Below are 15,406 nucleotides of genomic sequence, written 5' to 3' on the forward strand. Positions count from 1 at the left end.
GGGAATGGTTCTGAGTTCTAAATTCCCAGATCTTTCTAAGTGTACTTTTTTCCTCCATTTCATCACAGTTTCCAGGGATAAATGGGAACGGGTAAGCTTCCCTCTGGTATTATAATCCCTTCCATTTGTATTAATCATGATTCTGAACTTTCTAGTCTTCCCTGAGGTTTCACAAATCTCTGCTTTAAAAAAAAAATGGTGAGGGGCGCCTGGGTGGCTCAGTGGGTTAAAGCCTCTGCCTTTGGCTCAGGTCATGATTCCAGGGTCCCGGGATCGAGCCCCGCATCGGGCTCTCTGCTCAGCAGGGAGCCTGCTTCCTCCTCTCTCTCTCTCTGCTTAAAAAAAGAAAAAAAAATGGTGAAATTCCCTTATGCAGCTACCTTAGATATGAGAAAGAGGTAGAGTTTTATATATCATCTTCTCCCATCTCTCCATCAGGCCTGATGCTAATCATTTTAGGCATAAAGTATGTGACAGGTGGAAAATATGCTTTCTGAATATATATGATATCATTTTGTCTTAGCTTTGGCTATTGCCCCAAGTAGTAAACCAAAGGAGGTGCTGCCTTAACGTTTAAGACCTGCTAGGAGGTTGTAAAATTCACTTTGTGAGTCTAAGTCCATCTCCCACCTCCAGCCTAGTGATGAGATGAGGACCATTGGAGGTGAGAATCACTTTTGGAAACAGTTATTGGAGTGCTGTGCTTTGCAGACTTCCCATCCCCTCCCCACCTTTGCTGAGATAAGGAAAAGTAGGAGAACATCTCAGAGAGCTTGCCATGTGTCCTCAGGTGTTTGGAAGATCTAGATGCTGACTTTCACCCGAAAAATCTAAAGACAAGGACTAACTAGAGCTGCCCCTGATGACAGTGAGTGTAGGCTTTCACTCTGGCATTGTCAGAATTAGTGAGAATAGCCAGCACCTTCAGAATTTGGTGGAGCAAAAATGTGAGTATTGCCATGAACCAGAGTGGACATGCAGTTCACTGGCAGTAGAAGGCCAGCATGAGTTGTCTTAAAGCATCTTCATTCCAGAGGTCTGTCTGTCTAAAAAGATGGCCTTCTGAGAAAGAATGGTCCTGGGATGTAAAGCAGAAGTAAGCACTATGGGAGCAGGTTCAGGTTCGGCAGGAAGATGCTTGCCCACATCAAAGAGCAGGGCAGCTGGTTGCTCCAGCAGGGAGTTTTTAAACAACCCACACAACATCCCCTGGGAGAAACAGCCAGCAATTCTGCATCTGTTGGACAGAGATTCTATACCATTGTGACACCAGCCAAGCTAAACGGTTAGGGGGAGAGGTAGAACGAGTAGAGAAAGGCAGACCCTCTCATTACACATGTCCAAACCTGGGTCTGATTAAGAGTCATGGAAGAGAGGAGTACCTGGGTGGTTCAGTTGGTCAAGCATCTGCCTTCGGCTCAGGTCATGATCACAGGGTCCTGGGATTGAGCCCCACAGGGAGCCCCACATCGGGCTTGCTCCTCTGCAGGAAGCCTATTTCCTTCTCTCACTCCCCCTGCTTGTGTTCCTGCTCTCACTGTCTCTCTCTCTGTCAAATAAATAAATAAAATATTTTAAAAAATAGAGTTCTGGAAGAGAGAAGGAGCTTTACACCAAATGCAGAATCACAGTTTTTATTTTGATCAAATTGAGCTTTTAAGTTACAAAGACTGTGTGCTAATACCTCAAAGTGTTAAGAAAATCTTCCGGATCTCCTTCAGATAATCGCTATAGCTGGAGAAGGAGATGTCATTACGGCATATTTTTTTCAGATGGTGGAAAAAAAAAAAAAGCTATTTAAAATTTTGTTCCACAAATCCAGCTAGTTCATAAAGATGATACATCAAGAATGAGCAAAATACATGTATCATTGGAATTTAGAGCTGAGTTGGATTTTATTGTTGTTTCCAGTGATTGTCTCTCTATGTAAGAGGGTGATACTCCACCACTTACTGACATCAGGCTTGACCATATTGCTTGCTTTGGCCAATCAAATATGAGTTGGAGTGATATAAAATACTTTCAATCAAAATGAAAAATACAAACAAAAATTAGGAGAAATGTACAAAGTAAAGCAATAGGAGGAAAGTGTCTGAGCTCTGATGACAGCAATGAGAAGGGAAAGGAAGATGCAAGAAGCTTTATAAAAACAGAATTGAGGGGCGCCTGGGTGGCTCAGTGGGTTAGGCCGCTGCCTTCGGCTCGGGTCATGATCCCAGGTCCTGGGTTCGAGCCCCCGCATCGGGCTTTCTGCTCAGCAGGGAGCCTGCTTCCTCCTCTCTCTCTGCCTGCCTCTCTGCTTACTTGTGATTTTCTCTCTGTCAAATAAATAAATAAAATCTTTTAAAAAAAATAAAATAAAAAATAAAAACAGAATTGAGAGGAACCAGCTGTCCAGCCTCTGAAACTCTCCTGGGCATCAGCATTCATTCCTATGGAAGCAATTTTAGGTCAGCACACTGTCTGGGTCCTCGAGATCAGTTACTTCCTTTACGCTTCTCAAATGCAAGCTCGTACTCTCATTCCTAATACCACTCATCCCTCTGTTCTTTTCTGTCTCCTTTTTCCTTAGGACACCCTCTCTAATCCTGTCCCTCTTTTAAGTAAACACCTGCACATCTTTGTCCTTATCTTACAATCTGTTGCTCACACCCCAGAAAACATGGTATCTTTCATGTTGTAGATGCTTAATAGATATTTGTTAAATGAATACGTTTTTCATAGTGTTACTCCAATGAGGTGGATACCCTCATGATTTTTCCCCATCCTCTAATCTGTGGCTTCTCTTGTGTTGTATTCTAAGTCAATGGGGCCACTATTCATGAAAGTGGCCAAACCAGAAGTCTGAGAGTGTCCTAGAGTCACCATCCACTTCACGTCTTACCAGTTCTCCTTCATGTCTCCCAGTTAGTTTACTTCCCACCATCTTTTCCACCACTGCCCTTAGTTCAGGCCCTTATCATTTCTGCCCTGAATTATTGTGTTAGTCCTGCCCTTAGACTTTCCCTCTTTCATTCTGTTTTCATTCTCTGTCCTGCGTCCATGGTGATTTTTTAAAAATGTAATTCTGATTATATAACCATACAATTTAAACTGAGAGTTCAGATAAAAACAGCAAAATCTGTAACATGGTGAGTGGACAAAAATCTTCACCATCAGGTCACTAATTATCTTTCTTCTTCCACCAAACTATGACACTCCACACATTTTGAAAAAAATCTGTAGTTCTTGGGACATGTCTACTCTAATTTACCTCTGAGCTCTCTCTGCCAGAATGTTCTTTCTCCCATCTTCATCCCTTTCTTATGATTAAATCCCATTTCCACTTTCTCTCAAAACTCAGCTCAGGCATCACCTCCTCTGTGAAGTCTTCCTTAGTTTGAGATTTCTGTACTCCCTTTGCCCTGCCAAACCATTTCCTGCCGTTTTAATTATAGCATTTCCTATACTGGGATCAGTAGTTACTCTGTGTCTTCCCACTGCAGTGTAAGCTCCTGGAATCACCAGTATGTCTGATTCATCACATGCAGGGCATAGGGTTGATGCTCAAAAAATGTGGATATCAAATGTCTTGGTGATTGATAGAAGATGATGACTAAACAGAATGGAGATGTCCAGGTTAACCACAGTTTTGATATGGGTGATTAGGAGCTGAGAACAGATGCAGGGAAGTGTGGAGGCCGAGCTAGTTTGAGGAAAGGGCCAATGCTTTGACTTTATACATACTGAATTTTCACTGACAGTATCTTAATGGAAAAGAGAAAGATGGGCATTTTCTCTTTTTTTCAGGTGGTCATCATTGTGATTTGATATTTTTATACATTATGAGAGGATCCCCATGATGAGTCTAGTCACCATCTGTCACCACACAAAGTTATAACAATATTGTTGACTATGTATTCCCAATGCTGTACGTTATATCCTCATGTATCCTCATGACTTATTTATTTTATAACTAGAAGTTTTCACCTATTACTCCCCTTCACCTATTTTGCCCCTCACCCGCATCTTCTCCCTACTCTGGTAACCAACAATTTCTTTCCTGTATCTATGAGTCTGTTTCTGTTCACTTGTTTTGTTTTGTTAGATTCCAGATATAAGTGAAATCACATGGTATTTGTCTTTCCCTGTCTGACTTATTTCACTTCACATAATGCCCTCTAGTCCCGTTTATGTTGTTGCAAATGGCAGGATTTCATTCATTTTAATGGCTGAACAGTATTTCACAGTGTATATATACCATGCCTTTTTTTTTTTTTAAATCTGTTTACCTGTCAATGGACACTTAAGTTGCTTCCATATCTTGGCTATTGTAAATAATGCTGCGATGAACATAAGGGTCCATATATCTCTTCAAATCTGTTTTCATTTTCAAGTAAATATCCAGAAGTGAATTGCTGAACTATATGATAGCTCTATTTTTCATTTTTTCAGAAACCTCCATACTGTTTTCCATAGTGGCTGCACCACTTTGCTTTCCCGTGGGTAGTACATGAGGTTTGCCTTTTCTCCACATCGTCATCAATACTTGTTATTTCTTGTCTTTTTGATAGTAGCTAGTCTGACGGGTGTGAGGTGACATCTCACTGGGGTTTTGATGTGCGTTTTCTTGATGATGACTGATGGTGAGCATCTTTTCATGTGCCTGTTGGTCATTTGTCTGTCTTCTTTGGAAAAGAACATCTATTCAAGTCCTTTGCCCATTTTTAAATCAGATTGCTTAAAGACATTTTCTGATATGACCACAGTACTCTCACGCGTACAGACCCATGGCAAACACATCGCCATGGGGGCACATGTGGATACCGCTGACCCACCATGGAGTGGCAGGATCCAGAGTGATGTGAGGCTCCGCCCTTCAGTATCATGTGAGGGGACTGGGTTAAAATAGATACCTACCTGCTTATAATTGTAAAAAGAAATATCATAAAGATAAACACTGCAAAGATACACAGTCTCAGGGTTTGTATCTTATCAATATCTTACACATCCAAAAGATAATGGAAAAAGCAATCCCTAGTAAGTTTTTTAAAATGAAATGCATGTTTCATTATTTTTAGCTCCATATCAAGTTGGTGCTAGAACTGCACAGAAAAAATAATGATTTCAAGTTATTAACACTGTATTTTTACTATATATGCTCAGTGGAATGTATTCTAGGGACAAACAGAGCTGCAAAGAAAGCATGAACTTCATGCATTGAATAGTTTAATTGTTAACAGTCACATTAGTATTATTTTGAAACTGTTTTTTACATTTCAGGATAAAGCAAATGTTAACTATGTTAATGTTGTTAGGAATCAAGATTTCCCACAGTAGTATATATATCTCCCTTATAATGTTAAATTTGAATTGGAAATATCAGTAGGAGCCTGTGATTTTTTTAATTTCCAGAAATACGTATTTTACAGCTCTGACCACTGAAAAGGCCTAGATGTAATGACAGCACAGATTGTGGCCTTTAAATACCATTTCCCACTCAAGAAGCCAAGGCTCCTTGCAGAAATGAGTGATTCCAGATCTAGGACCTGAGATACGTGTGTGTGTGTGTGTGTGGTGTGTGTGGTGTGTTATAAAATTCATCATATAGTCATTTAATTACCTAGCATGTCTTAGGTGATAAGGTCGTGGGGGAATGCACTTGATTTAACCAAAAGAGGTTAATTTGTAAAATCAGAATGACTAATATTTTAGAAGGCGAAGTAAAACTATCAAATAAACTGGCTATTTATATTTGCATTCTCTATCTGTAGACAGATCTTAGGAGAGCAAATTATGCAAAAGTAGTATGAGGAGCAACAAGCCAGAGTGAACAGAGGTAACTGGGCAATCCCAGTGGCTGATACCGTCAAGGCAGGATCATCTGAGGCATCCATCTCTGCACAAGTGACTCGACATGCACCTATTACTTGAAGAGGATTCTTGTGCTCTAAACAGCGTAGGTACTGAGTTTGCAACCACGATATTAAGCTGCCTCTGTAGGATCACTCACTCTCCTGAGCCACTGCCCCTGCGGGGTCATTAACTCTCAGAAGGCAATCTTTATTCCTAGGATCCAGGTTCAAGGCCAGAACAGGTTACTTCTTGTGACCTCCCGTCAGCTACCGATGAGGTGGTTACTGCCATGCAATAGAATTAATTTGCCAAAAGAGAAGGCGACTGAGGCCCAAGCCTAAGTGGTCAGGGTGGGGGGTACCCCACAGTAGAAAAGTGAGAGGTAGAGAAGTAGTCTCTTCAGAAGGGGGTTCCTATTTGCTCCTTTCTTTTTCACTTTTTTCCTTTGACAACATTGTCCACTTAGGGAGTTTAGAATCAGTACACTCTCTGAAGCAAAACCCTGTAACCAGAAGCCCTGAAGTGAATCTCTAACAGAAGTTTCCTGTCTGTGGCTGAGTCGGTTTGCACACACTGACATTACTGACATACGCATGAAACTCGGACTATCCCCTGTGTGTGAGCTGTGCATAGGCTGAAACCCGAATTATTTTTGGTCCCCATTACAGATGTTAGCCTGTGTTCCATTTTTAACTCTGACGTAGGCACATGCACTGGTTGCCCAGGAGACAAGAATCTGGGCAAACCCTGGAGAGAAGTGCCCTGAGGGAGGGCAAATTTTGTTTCTTTGTGGTCCTGCTTGCCCACAGCCTCCATTCTTACCCTCTCACTCCCATCCCCCGACCACAGATGAGCACACCCCCCTGGGGGAATGGTGGGCAGAGCTGGCCCTCATTGGGTGGCAGTGGACAGCACGGTGAGACTCCCTTCTCTGCAGGTGGGCTGCAGTGCTCACATCCCACCTGCTCAACAGAGCCAGATCTGGCCTCTGACTGGTCACATCTCATTAAGCACTCTCAGCCCCCAAGCCAAGCCTGTGTCACACTGCTCCCCATTGCAGTTGTCCACGTACTGATGTGTTGGATTCGTGTCTGCTTCTTTCACTCAGAGGGCAGGGACCATGTGTACTTTGTCTGCCAATGCACATCCAGCACCTAATATACTCCCCAGCCAGAGGAGGTACTCAACTGCGTGAGTGGATCCCAGACAATTTGCCAGTGGGGAGAACCTTAGAAGATAGCCACGCTGCTTTCCTTATTTGATGAGGGAGGTGAAGCAATTTCTCAAAATCACATGGACGTTCAGAAAGGCAGCATTAAGCAGGGGTTAAGCCCATAGACTCTGAAGGCAGAATGCCTGGGTTCAATCCAGGCTCTACCACTTAACTGGCTCAGGAGTGTCTACATTAACTTAATGTCTCTGTGCCTCAATCTCCTCATCTGGAAAATAGGGATCGTTGTACCATCCCACAGAGTTATTATAGGGATTAAATAATATTTATAAAGGGCTTCAAATACTCAGTACATAGTAAGCATTATACATACCCTGTTGGTTAGAAGCTGGAATAGGACCAAATTCTGGGTCTCTTGATTCCCTATCCAGTGTTTTTCCCAAAATTGATTAATGTTACTCTGTCATCGGACCAGTGCTATCCAATAGAATTTTCTGTCATGATGGAAAGGCTCCACACTGTTCAATCCGATAGCCCACTGGCCATATGGGGCTGCTGTGCCCTTGAAATGTGGCTAGCATGATGGAGGAAATTAATTTTTAATTTAGTTTAATTTTAATTAATTAGAACTTGAATTTGGACTACTCTGACAGCCAGTCAGGAGCAGGAATTCTTTTTTTTTTTTTTTAAAGATTTTATTTATTTATTTGACAGAGAGAGATCACAACTAGACGGAGAGGCAGGCAGAGAGAGAGAGAGAGGGAAGCAGGCTCCCCGCCGAGCAGAGAGCCCGATGCGGGACTCGATCCCAGGACCCTGAGATCATGACCTGAGCCGAAGGCAGAGGCTCAACCCACTGAGCCACCCAGGCGCCCCAGGAGCAGGAATTCTTACAGTGGCCAAGTCATCATGGCTGACAGAGTCTGGCTGCCTGTTAAGCCCAGCAACGTCCTTCTGAGCACGAGCAGCACAGTCTCCTAGAAGCCAGTAAACTCCTCCCCCACATCTTTATTTTGGTCAGGTCTCCTAGGCCAGACACCTGGCATCAAGGCAGTGTTTCCCCTCTATCAAGGTAGCTGGGCAGGTTGGCACACCCCCCAGAACTGTGGTAGAGTAAACCAATTAAGAGCCTTTTTCTTTTTCTCTAAGGCCATACACCATGAATTTAAAAACAACAACAATATATGAATAAACAAAAACTTTCAAAGGTCTAATGTGAACATTTTTTAAACCAGTTTTAGAATACATATTCTTCAAGAACATTTAGAATGCTACTTTTGGAGAACTTCTCTTCCATATGTATAGATATCTCCTGCCATTAAAAAAAAAAAAATCAATCCAAGGAAAAGGCAAGACCTCAACTGGTTGGATTCCAAATTAAGCTACAGCTTGAGCTAAAAATAGCTTGCCAGTGTTGAGGATCTGTCCTCTGAATTTAAATGGCTTGCTTCTCTCCCAGAGGACAGCATTCACTGTGTCTGATCGCAGGACTGGACTCTGGGAAAGCACACTTTATGTTTTCTCTGGACTCATTTCTGTGTTGTGTTCAAAGCAGAGTAAAAGTAACCAACCATCGTTCTAAGTTCCGTACATATGCATTGTTATGTATAATGAGCATAAATATCTATGTGTGTATGTAATTCAGCTTTGTGTAGGTAATCCTAAAGGTATGCATAAGAGCCTGAAGGTATGTTCTGAAATATATTTTACTTTCTTTTCTTCCCCAAACATATTACTGTTTACTTTACTAAAATGTATCATCTCCATTTATCACTGAAAAGACTTTATTCTTTTTAATTGCAAAAACAATCTCTGTTTTCAGGGAGCCTGTGTGGCTCCGTTGGTTGTGTCTGACTTGGACTCAGGTCTTGATCCCAGACTCCTGGGATGGAGCCCTGTGTCAGGCTCCCTGCTTAGCAGGGAGTCAGCTTTTCCCTCTCCCTCTACTCCCCCAATCCCTAAACACACATACACACACACACACACACACTCTCTCTCTCTCTCTCTCTCAAATAAATAAATAAATTCTTAAAAAAAAAAATACAACTCTTTTTTTTCTCTTGGCATTCTGGAGAAGACCAGAATTGGATGGTGAAGACCAGAAGAGAAAAATAAGAAATGGCAAGTTGCAGGCTCAATTTGTGGTAAAAAATAAAAATAAAATAACTAAAAAATAAAATAAAAATAAAAAATTATATATATATTTAAAATGGATTGCATTAATACATACTTAATTATTTTTTCAATACCATATAAAGTAGGTATAAGGCATTTGTCATCAGCTCTACATGCACATATTTTAAGTAATCAAATGATTCTGCAAATCTTATGAATTATTTCTTAGGAAGGACAATTCTGCAAATGTCCATACCTGTGCAGTTGCCGCCAAAGTCCTCCTTCTTCACTTACTTTGGCCATGAGACAATGCACTTTAGGTGTATAGCTATGTTTCCCAGCATCAGTCTGTTCTTCCCACTACCTCTTTTAAAAAAGTTTGAGGACATCTGAAATTCCACTCTCTTATGGATAACCACAGCTCAAGTTTGGTGTTTTCCTTCCTGATCCTTCATGCTCTGTCAACCCCTTCCTGGTTGTCACTGGCATGAAACCAACATTTTAAATTCAACATGTTTTTTGGGTAGGATCTATGTAGAATAGGCTCTGTACTGGAAAAGGATGATGGTAGATGAATAAGAACTATCTGGCCTCCACGGAACTCAGAGGCGCTGAGCCATGGACTGAGAGAAAATGGAGAATATGTAAAATTATGAAAGAGAGAACCCCTGCTTTGCAAGCTCAGCTGAGAAAAGAGAATTCCCTCAGGGAGGACGGGGACAGGCTTCCAGGCAGAAGCTGCATCTAGGCTGAGTTGTGAGATGTAGGTATGACGTGGACCAAGATGGAGACTGGCACTCAGATGCTGGGAGCTACACAAATACAGACAAAAAGGAATATGCCTCAAGCAAAACCTGAAGCATTTAGCTTAAAACATTGAAGGAGCTTATGGGGAAGCAGGGTGGGAAGCAAACCTCAGGCATCATCATTTAGGTTGGATCATCTCTGAAGCCAGTGAGGAGACCTTTAAAGTTTCAAAGTAAGGGCCCAAGGCAGAGTGTTGCCAGAGGGAATTGTGAAACCCCTCTCCTCCCATTCATATGTTGAAGCTCTAACCTAGTGAGACAATGTTTGGAGATAGGACCTTTAAGGACGTAATTAAGGCTAACTGAGGTCATGAGGGTGGGGTCCTAATCCAATAGGACTGGAGTCAGGTAAAGAGACACGGAGTGTGTGTGCTCTGGGAAAAGGTCAGATGAGGAAGCAGCAAAGGGGTGGCCATCTGTAAGCCAGCAAGCGGTCTCACCAGAAACGGCGCTGCCAGCGTCTTGGTCTTTGACTTCCACGCTTCAGAACTGTGGAAAAAAAAAAATAAAGTTTCTGTTGTTGAAGCTCCCCAGTCTGTGGTATTTTGTTGAGACAGTCCTAGCAGACGAAGACATAGAGTTTAACATTTGGTTTAGGGCATTTCTTGGTTCTTTTTTTTTTCCTTCAAGATTTTATTTATTTGAGAGAGAGAGAGAATGCGTGCGCCTGAACAGGGGGACGAGCAGAGGGAAAGAGGAGAAGCAGACTCCCTGCTGAGCAGGAGCCCTACGTGCTGCTCAATCCTTGGACCCTGGGGGATGACCTGAGCCTAAGGCAGATGCTTAACCAACTGCACCACCCAGGCACCCCAAATATTTCTTGGTTCTTACTAAAGAATGGACTTCAGAATAGTCCTATCTTAAAATAATGGAATTGTTCTTACCCCTTCAAGCTTTGCTTCTGCATTTAAACAGCAACTCCATTGCTGTTACTTAGTATGATAACCTGATATTGAACACCTCCATTCATATTTACAGTATGCTTCTTTTTTTTTTTAATTTTAGATTTTATTTATGTATTTGACAGAGAGAGAGAGAGCACAAGCAGAGGGAGAGGCAGAGGGAGAGGGAGAAGCAGTTTCCCCGAAGAGCCACCCAGGATCATATAAGAGTATCTAACTTCCATATAAATATTCAGAAGTCACACTGAGTGATTTCAGGTAAAATGACCTAATAATAAACATAATAACAATAAAATTAATACAACAGTAACATCATTAACACCGAGTACTTACAATGTAGCAGACACCACTCTAAGTGCTCCTCATGTATTGATTCATTTACCCTCAAACAATCACATCAAGTAGTTACTATTTTTATGCCCATTTCACAGAGGAGGAAACCAAGCACAGGAAGGCTAAGTAAGCTGCCCCCAGGGGTTTTATAGCTATGAACTGAGGTTGATAAACTGGAATTGATGTAATACCTCGATATCGATCCATATGTTAACATTCTAATAGGAAGTATTGCCATTTGACAATGCATTGAGGACAATTTGTTTATTTTCAGATGCAACTCAAAATGTAAGTAGAATATAAGTTCTGTGATGAAACTGACTGTTAACACCAGGTGCTGTGTGAGTCAAGGGCAGGTTGTATTTGGCTTCAAACTAAACTCGAGCTTTCCTTACCTCTCTCCACTCCATTATCACCGAAGAGAAAACATACTACACTAAAATTTGCAGATATCTGAGCAAATTTTCTCATAAGATTCTAATATCTGAACCAAAAATGGAGTTTCTTGACCCTACAAAGCTGAGAGCTACCCTTTGGTCCCTGGAGGGCCACTCTTTAAAGCTCTGTCTGAGCTGTCTGCTGATCTTTCCTGGACATCTCTATTTTATTCTCTAACTCAACACTGTCTTTATTATTTTTATTGCAAATCTGAACTCTGCTTCTGGGCCAAGACCCTGTCAAGTTATACTCTAGATTGAGTTTTCTTCATCTGCTTGCATAAACTTTGAAAAATAGAGAACAAAAATCTTCTCTTTTCCTTGTTGCATAGTCCCTTACAGGATAGATAAATTACAGTGTTACACACATTGAAGATCCTCAATAAACTGAGCTATAGGAAAATTATTTTTGGCATCATTCCCAGAATTAACCACAAAATTTACTTTTATATAGGACTGGTACAAATGGTCATGGTAGAATCCACAAGTAGGTTTAAGGGAAAGGGGAGGGAAGTTCTGTGAACAATTCCCTAACATAGAGTGTAAGACTGTTATGTGTGCATTGCTCTGGAGAAAGGGTCGTTTAGCAATTAAATAGTTAAACCTTGAGTGAATGCAGGCAGCAGCTGGAAGAAGTGTTCATAGTGTGAGGCAGGAAGCGGGGAGTCAGTGACTTCTGCTGGCAGGAAGGAGTAGAGAAGGCGGAGGGAGAACAGAGCAGGGCACCGGATTTTTAGTTGTTCTCAGCCTGGAAGACTTTCTTGCACAATTTGGAACCAGATATAGGCCAGAAAACTACTCCCATGGCTGCAAAAAGGATGAAAAGGTGCTGACTGCGCATGGAGTGAAGCCAAAGTCGGGAGATACAGGCATTGTGACCAGAATACATTTGGAACTTCCAGCATCTGAATGGAACTACATGAGAGTAGGAACTGAGATGCCTAGACATCTAGAAATAATGTTGATAAAGCCGTCTTAAGTAATAGTCATAATACCTAACATTTATTTAGCCATTTTTACATGCGGAGAACTGTATTGTCTCATATTTGTTATCCCATTTATGTCTCAAGAGCCCAATGAGGAATGTGCCTGTTTTCGAAATTATTCCTCATTTTATAAATGAGCAAACTGAGGCTTTGTAGGTTAAATAATTTGCCCGAGGTTATAAATTTAAAGCTTGACCCTGTCAAAGTACAGATTTTTACGTGATCTCTATACAAACGTATAATGTGGAAGATTTACTTACCTCATTTATGAGAGAACCAGCTGTTTCAAAGGAGAGGATATAAGATTGTGTGTGTGTGTGTGTGTGTTCATGTCTCACCAGTGGAAAAAAAGGATGCCGGACAAGATTGCAAAAGATATGGAATAGAAAACTGACTAATGTTCCACAGAGCAATAAAACCAAACATCCAGGGTTATTTTCTATGGGACATAAATCATTTTTATCTCTATAGGACAAAAATAAGTTGCAATGTAACAATCTTCTAGACATTATCTACTTTCTTGAGGGTTTTTCCAAAATATAGTTGGTACATAATGTTACATTAGTTTCAAGTGTACAGCATAGTGATTTAACAAGTCTGTATGTTATGCTGGGCTCACAAGTGTGGCTACCATCTGTCACCATACAACCCTGTTTCAAAACTATTCACTGTATTTCCCATGTTGTACCTTTTATCTCTGGGATTTACTCATCTTATAACTGGAAGCCTGTATCTCCCACACCCCCTCACCCATTTTGCTCATACCCCACCCCACTCCCCTCTGGCGACCATCAGTTTGTTCTCCACTAACATCTATTTTTAAAGACTTGGAGCCCTAATTAATAAAACATAACAGATCAAACAAAATTACATCCCTGAGGTAATCAGGTGATCTCAGGTGGACTCATTAGACAAGGTTGTCTACAGCAGTACCTAATAGAACTTTCCATGGTGTTGAAAATATTCTTATAGTTGCAGTGTCCAGTCAAGTTGCCACAAGCCACATATGGCTATGAAGGACTGGAAATGTGACTAGTGTGACTGAGGAACTAAATTTTAATTAATTTAAATTGAGAGTCACACATGATTAGTGACTAGTGTACTGGATTGTGCTAGGTGACACAGCTCGAAGACTTAGAGCAGTTTACAGAGTCCCTGGGTGACTTAAGTGCCGGTAAATTTTTAGAAGCACTGTTATTGGTGATACAGACAAACAGTGTTTGCTGCCCACATTGAAAAATGCTGTTCAAATACATGCCCTTCTAGAAACCACTTTCTGTAAGAGGAAAAGGTGGTGGTATAGATCCCATTTAAGGGACAGGTAATATTCAGTCAACTGCTGACTGCAATACAGTTAGTCAGTGGTGAAAGTGGGATTCTGGTCCAAGTGTGCCTGGTTGAAAGGCTGAAATCTCAAATGCCTACAGAGGCTGAGTAGGTCAAACAGAGGGGTCTAGTGGTTTGGTTATAAAGCAAACTGAAAGCAACTAGTCAAGATCCAGTTGATTTGGGTCCAGAATTTCCAGATCTTGTAAATTTTCAGAAAATCCATAGTTCTGGACTTTTACGTGAGACAATCTTGATTTTTATTTTTATTTTTTTTAAAGATTTTATTTATTTATTTGACAGAGAGAGAGATCACAAGTAGGTAGTGAGGCAGTCAGAGAGAGAGGAGGAAGCAGGCTCCCTGCCAAGCAGAGAGCCCGATGCGGTCCTCGATCCCAGGACCCTGGGACCATGACCTGAGCCGAAGGCAGAGGCTTTAACCCACTGAGCCACCCAGGTGCCCCAATCTTGATTTTTAAAACCTCGTATGGACCAGGGTGCCTGGGGAGCTCAGTCAGTTAAGCATCCAACTTTCGATTTCTGCTCAGGTCATGATCTCAGGGTCTTGAGAGGGGGCCTGCACTGGGCTCCTTGCTCAATGGGGAGTCTACTCGGGATTCTCCCTCTCCCTCTGCCCCTCCCCACCACAGGCATGCACACTGTCTCTCTATAAATAAATTAATAAATCTGAAAAACACAAACCAAAAACCTGTATGGACCAACACAAAAACAAATTTGTGGTCCTAAGATGGGCCGTAAACCACCATTTTTCAACCCTGGTTAGATCAACAATGTAAAAAGTTTTCTTCTTTTCACCACACTGCTTCTACAGGGAACTGAAAACAGGGATTTGGTCTTTCCAGACCTTTCTAGGCAGAGTCAAGGGTTTCTCACAGCAATATGACCCTTTCAGTATTTGTCACATATCACTAAATGGTTATTTACATGTTTCTCTTTTTGGCTAGATTGCTAGTCCCTGGAGGAGAGGGACATCTACTCACCTATCTACTGCCAGCACAACGCCTAGCAAATAGAAAGCATTTCGTACTTGTTGCTGAATGAGTATGCATAAAAATGAGAAGCTTAAGACAGAGTTGCTATGGGCCATTTCTTCATTTTCATTTTAAACTTCTGTGGGCCAAAGGGATTCATTTCCTTATTGTTGTTCTGTTTTGTTTTGTTTTAAAGATCTTATTTATTTATTTCACAGAGAGAGAGAGAGGTCACAAGTAGCAGAGAGGCAGGCAGAGAGATGGGGGAAGCAGGCTCCCCGCCGAGCAGAGAGCCTGATGCGGGCCTTGATCCCAGGACTCCCAAGACCATGACCTGAGCTGAAGCAGAGGCCCAACCCACTGAGCCACCCAGGCGCCCTGTTCTGTTTTTAAACCTAGGCTCAGGCTTCCACACAAGTATTACACACAGTAATTCAGAAATAATCTCAAAATAATAATGGCTACCATCTTCGGTGGCTCAGTTGGTTAAGCATCTGCCTTGG

General features: G+C 41.6%; 1 long non-coding RNA gene across 1 annotated transcript; it reads right to left on the minus strand.

Moving 5' to 3' along the window:
• Positions 1 to 9,392: 9,392 nt before the first annotated feature.
• LOC125081892 (uncharacterized) lies at positions 9,393 to 12,911 on the minus strand. The gene is made up of 3 exons (XR_007121818.1): positions 12,846 to 12,911; positions 10,368 to 10,416; positions 9,393 to 9,487 (listed from the first exon to the last, which is right to left on the minus strand). It is a non-coding gene; the product is annotated as an uncharacterized LOC125081892 (long non-coding RNA).
• Between the last annotated feature and the right edge of the window lie 2,495 nt (positions 12,912 to 15,406).

Source organism: Lutra lutra, chromosome 1 (assembly GCF_902655055.1).
Source record: "Lutra lutra chromosome 1, mLutLut1.2, whole genome shotgun sequence".
NCBI lineage: Eukaryota > Metazoa > Chordata > Mammalia > Carnivora > Mustelidae > Lutra > Lutra lutra.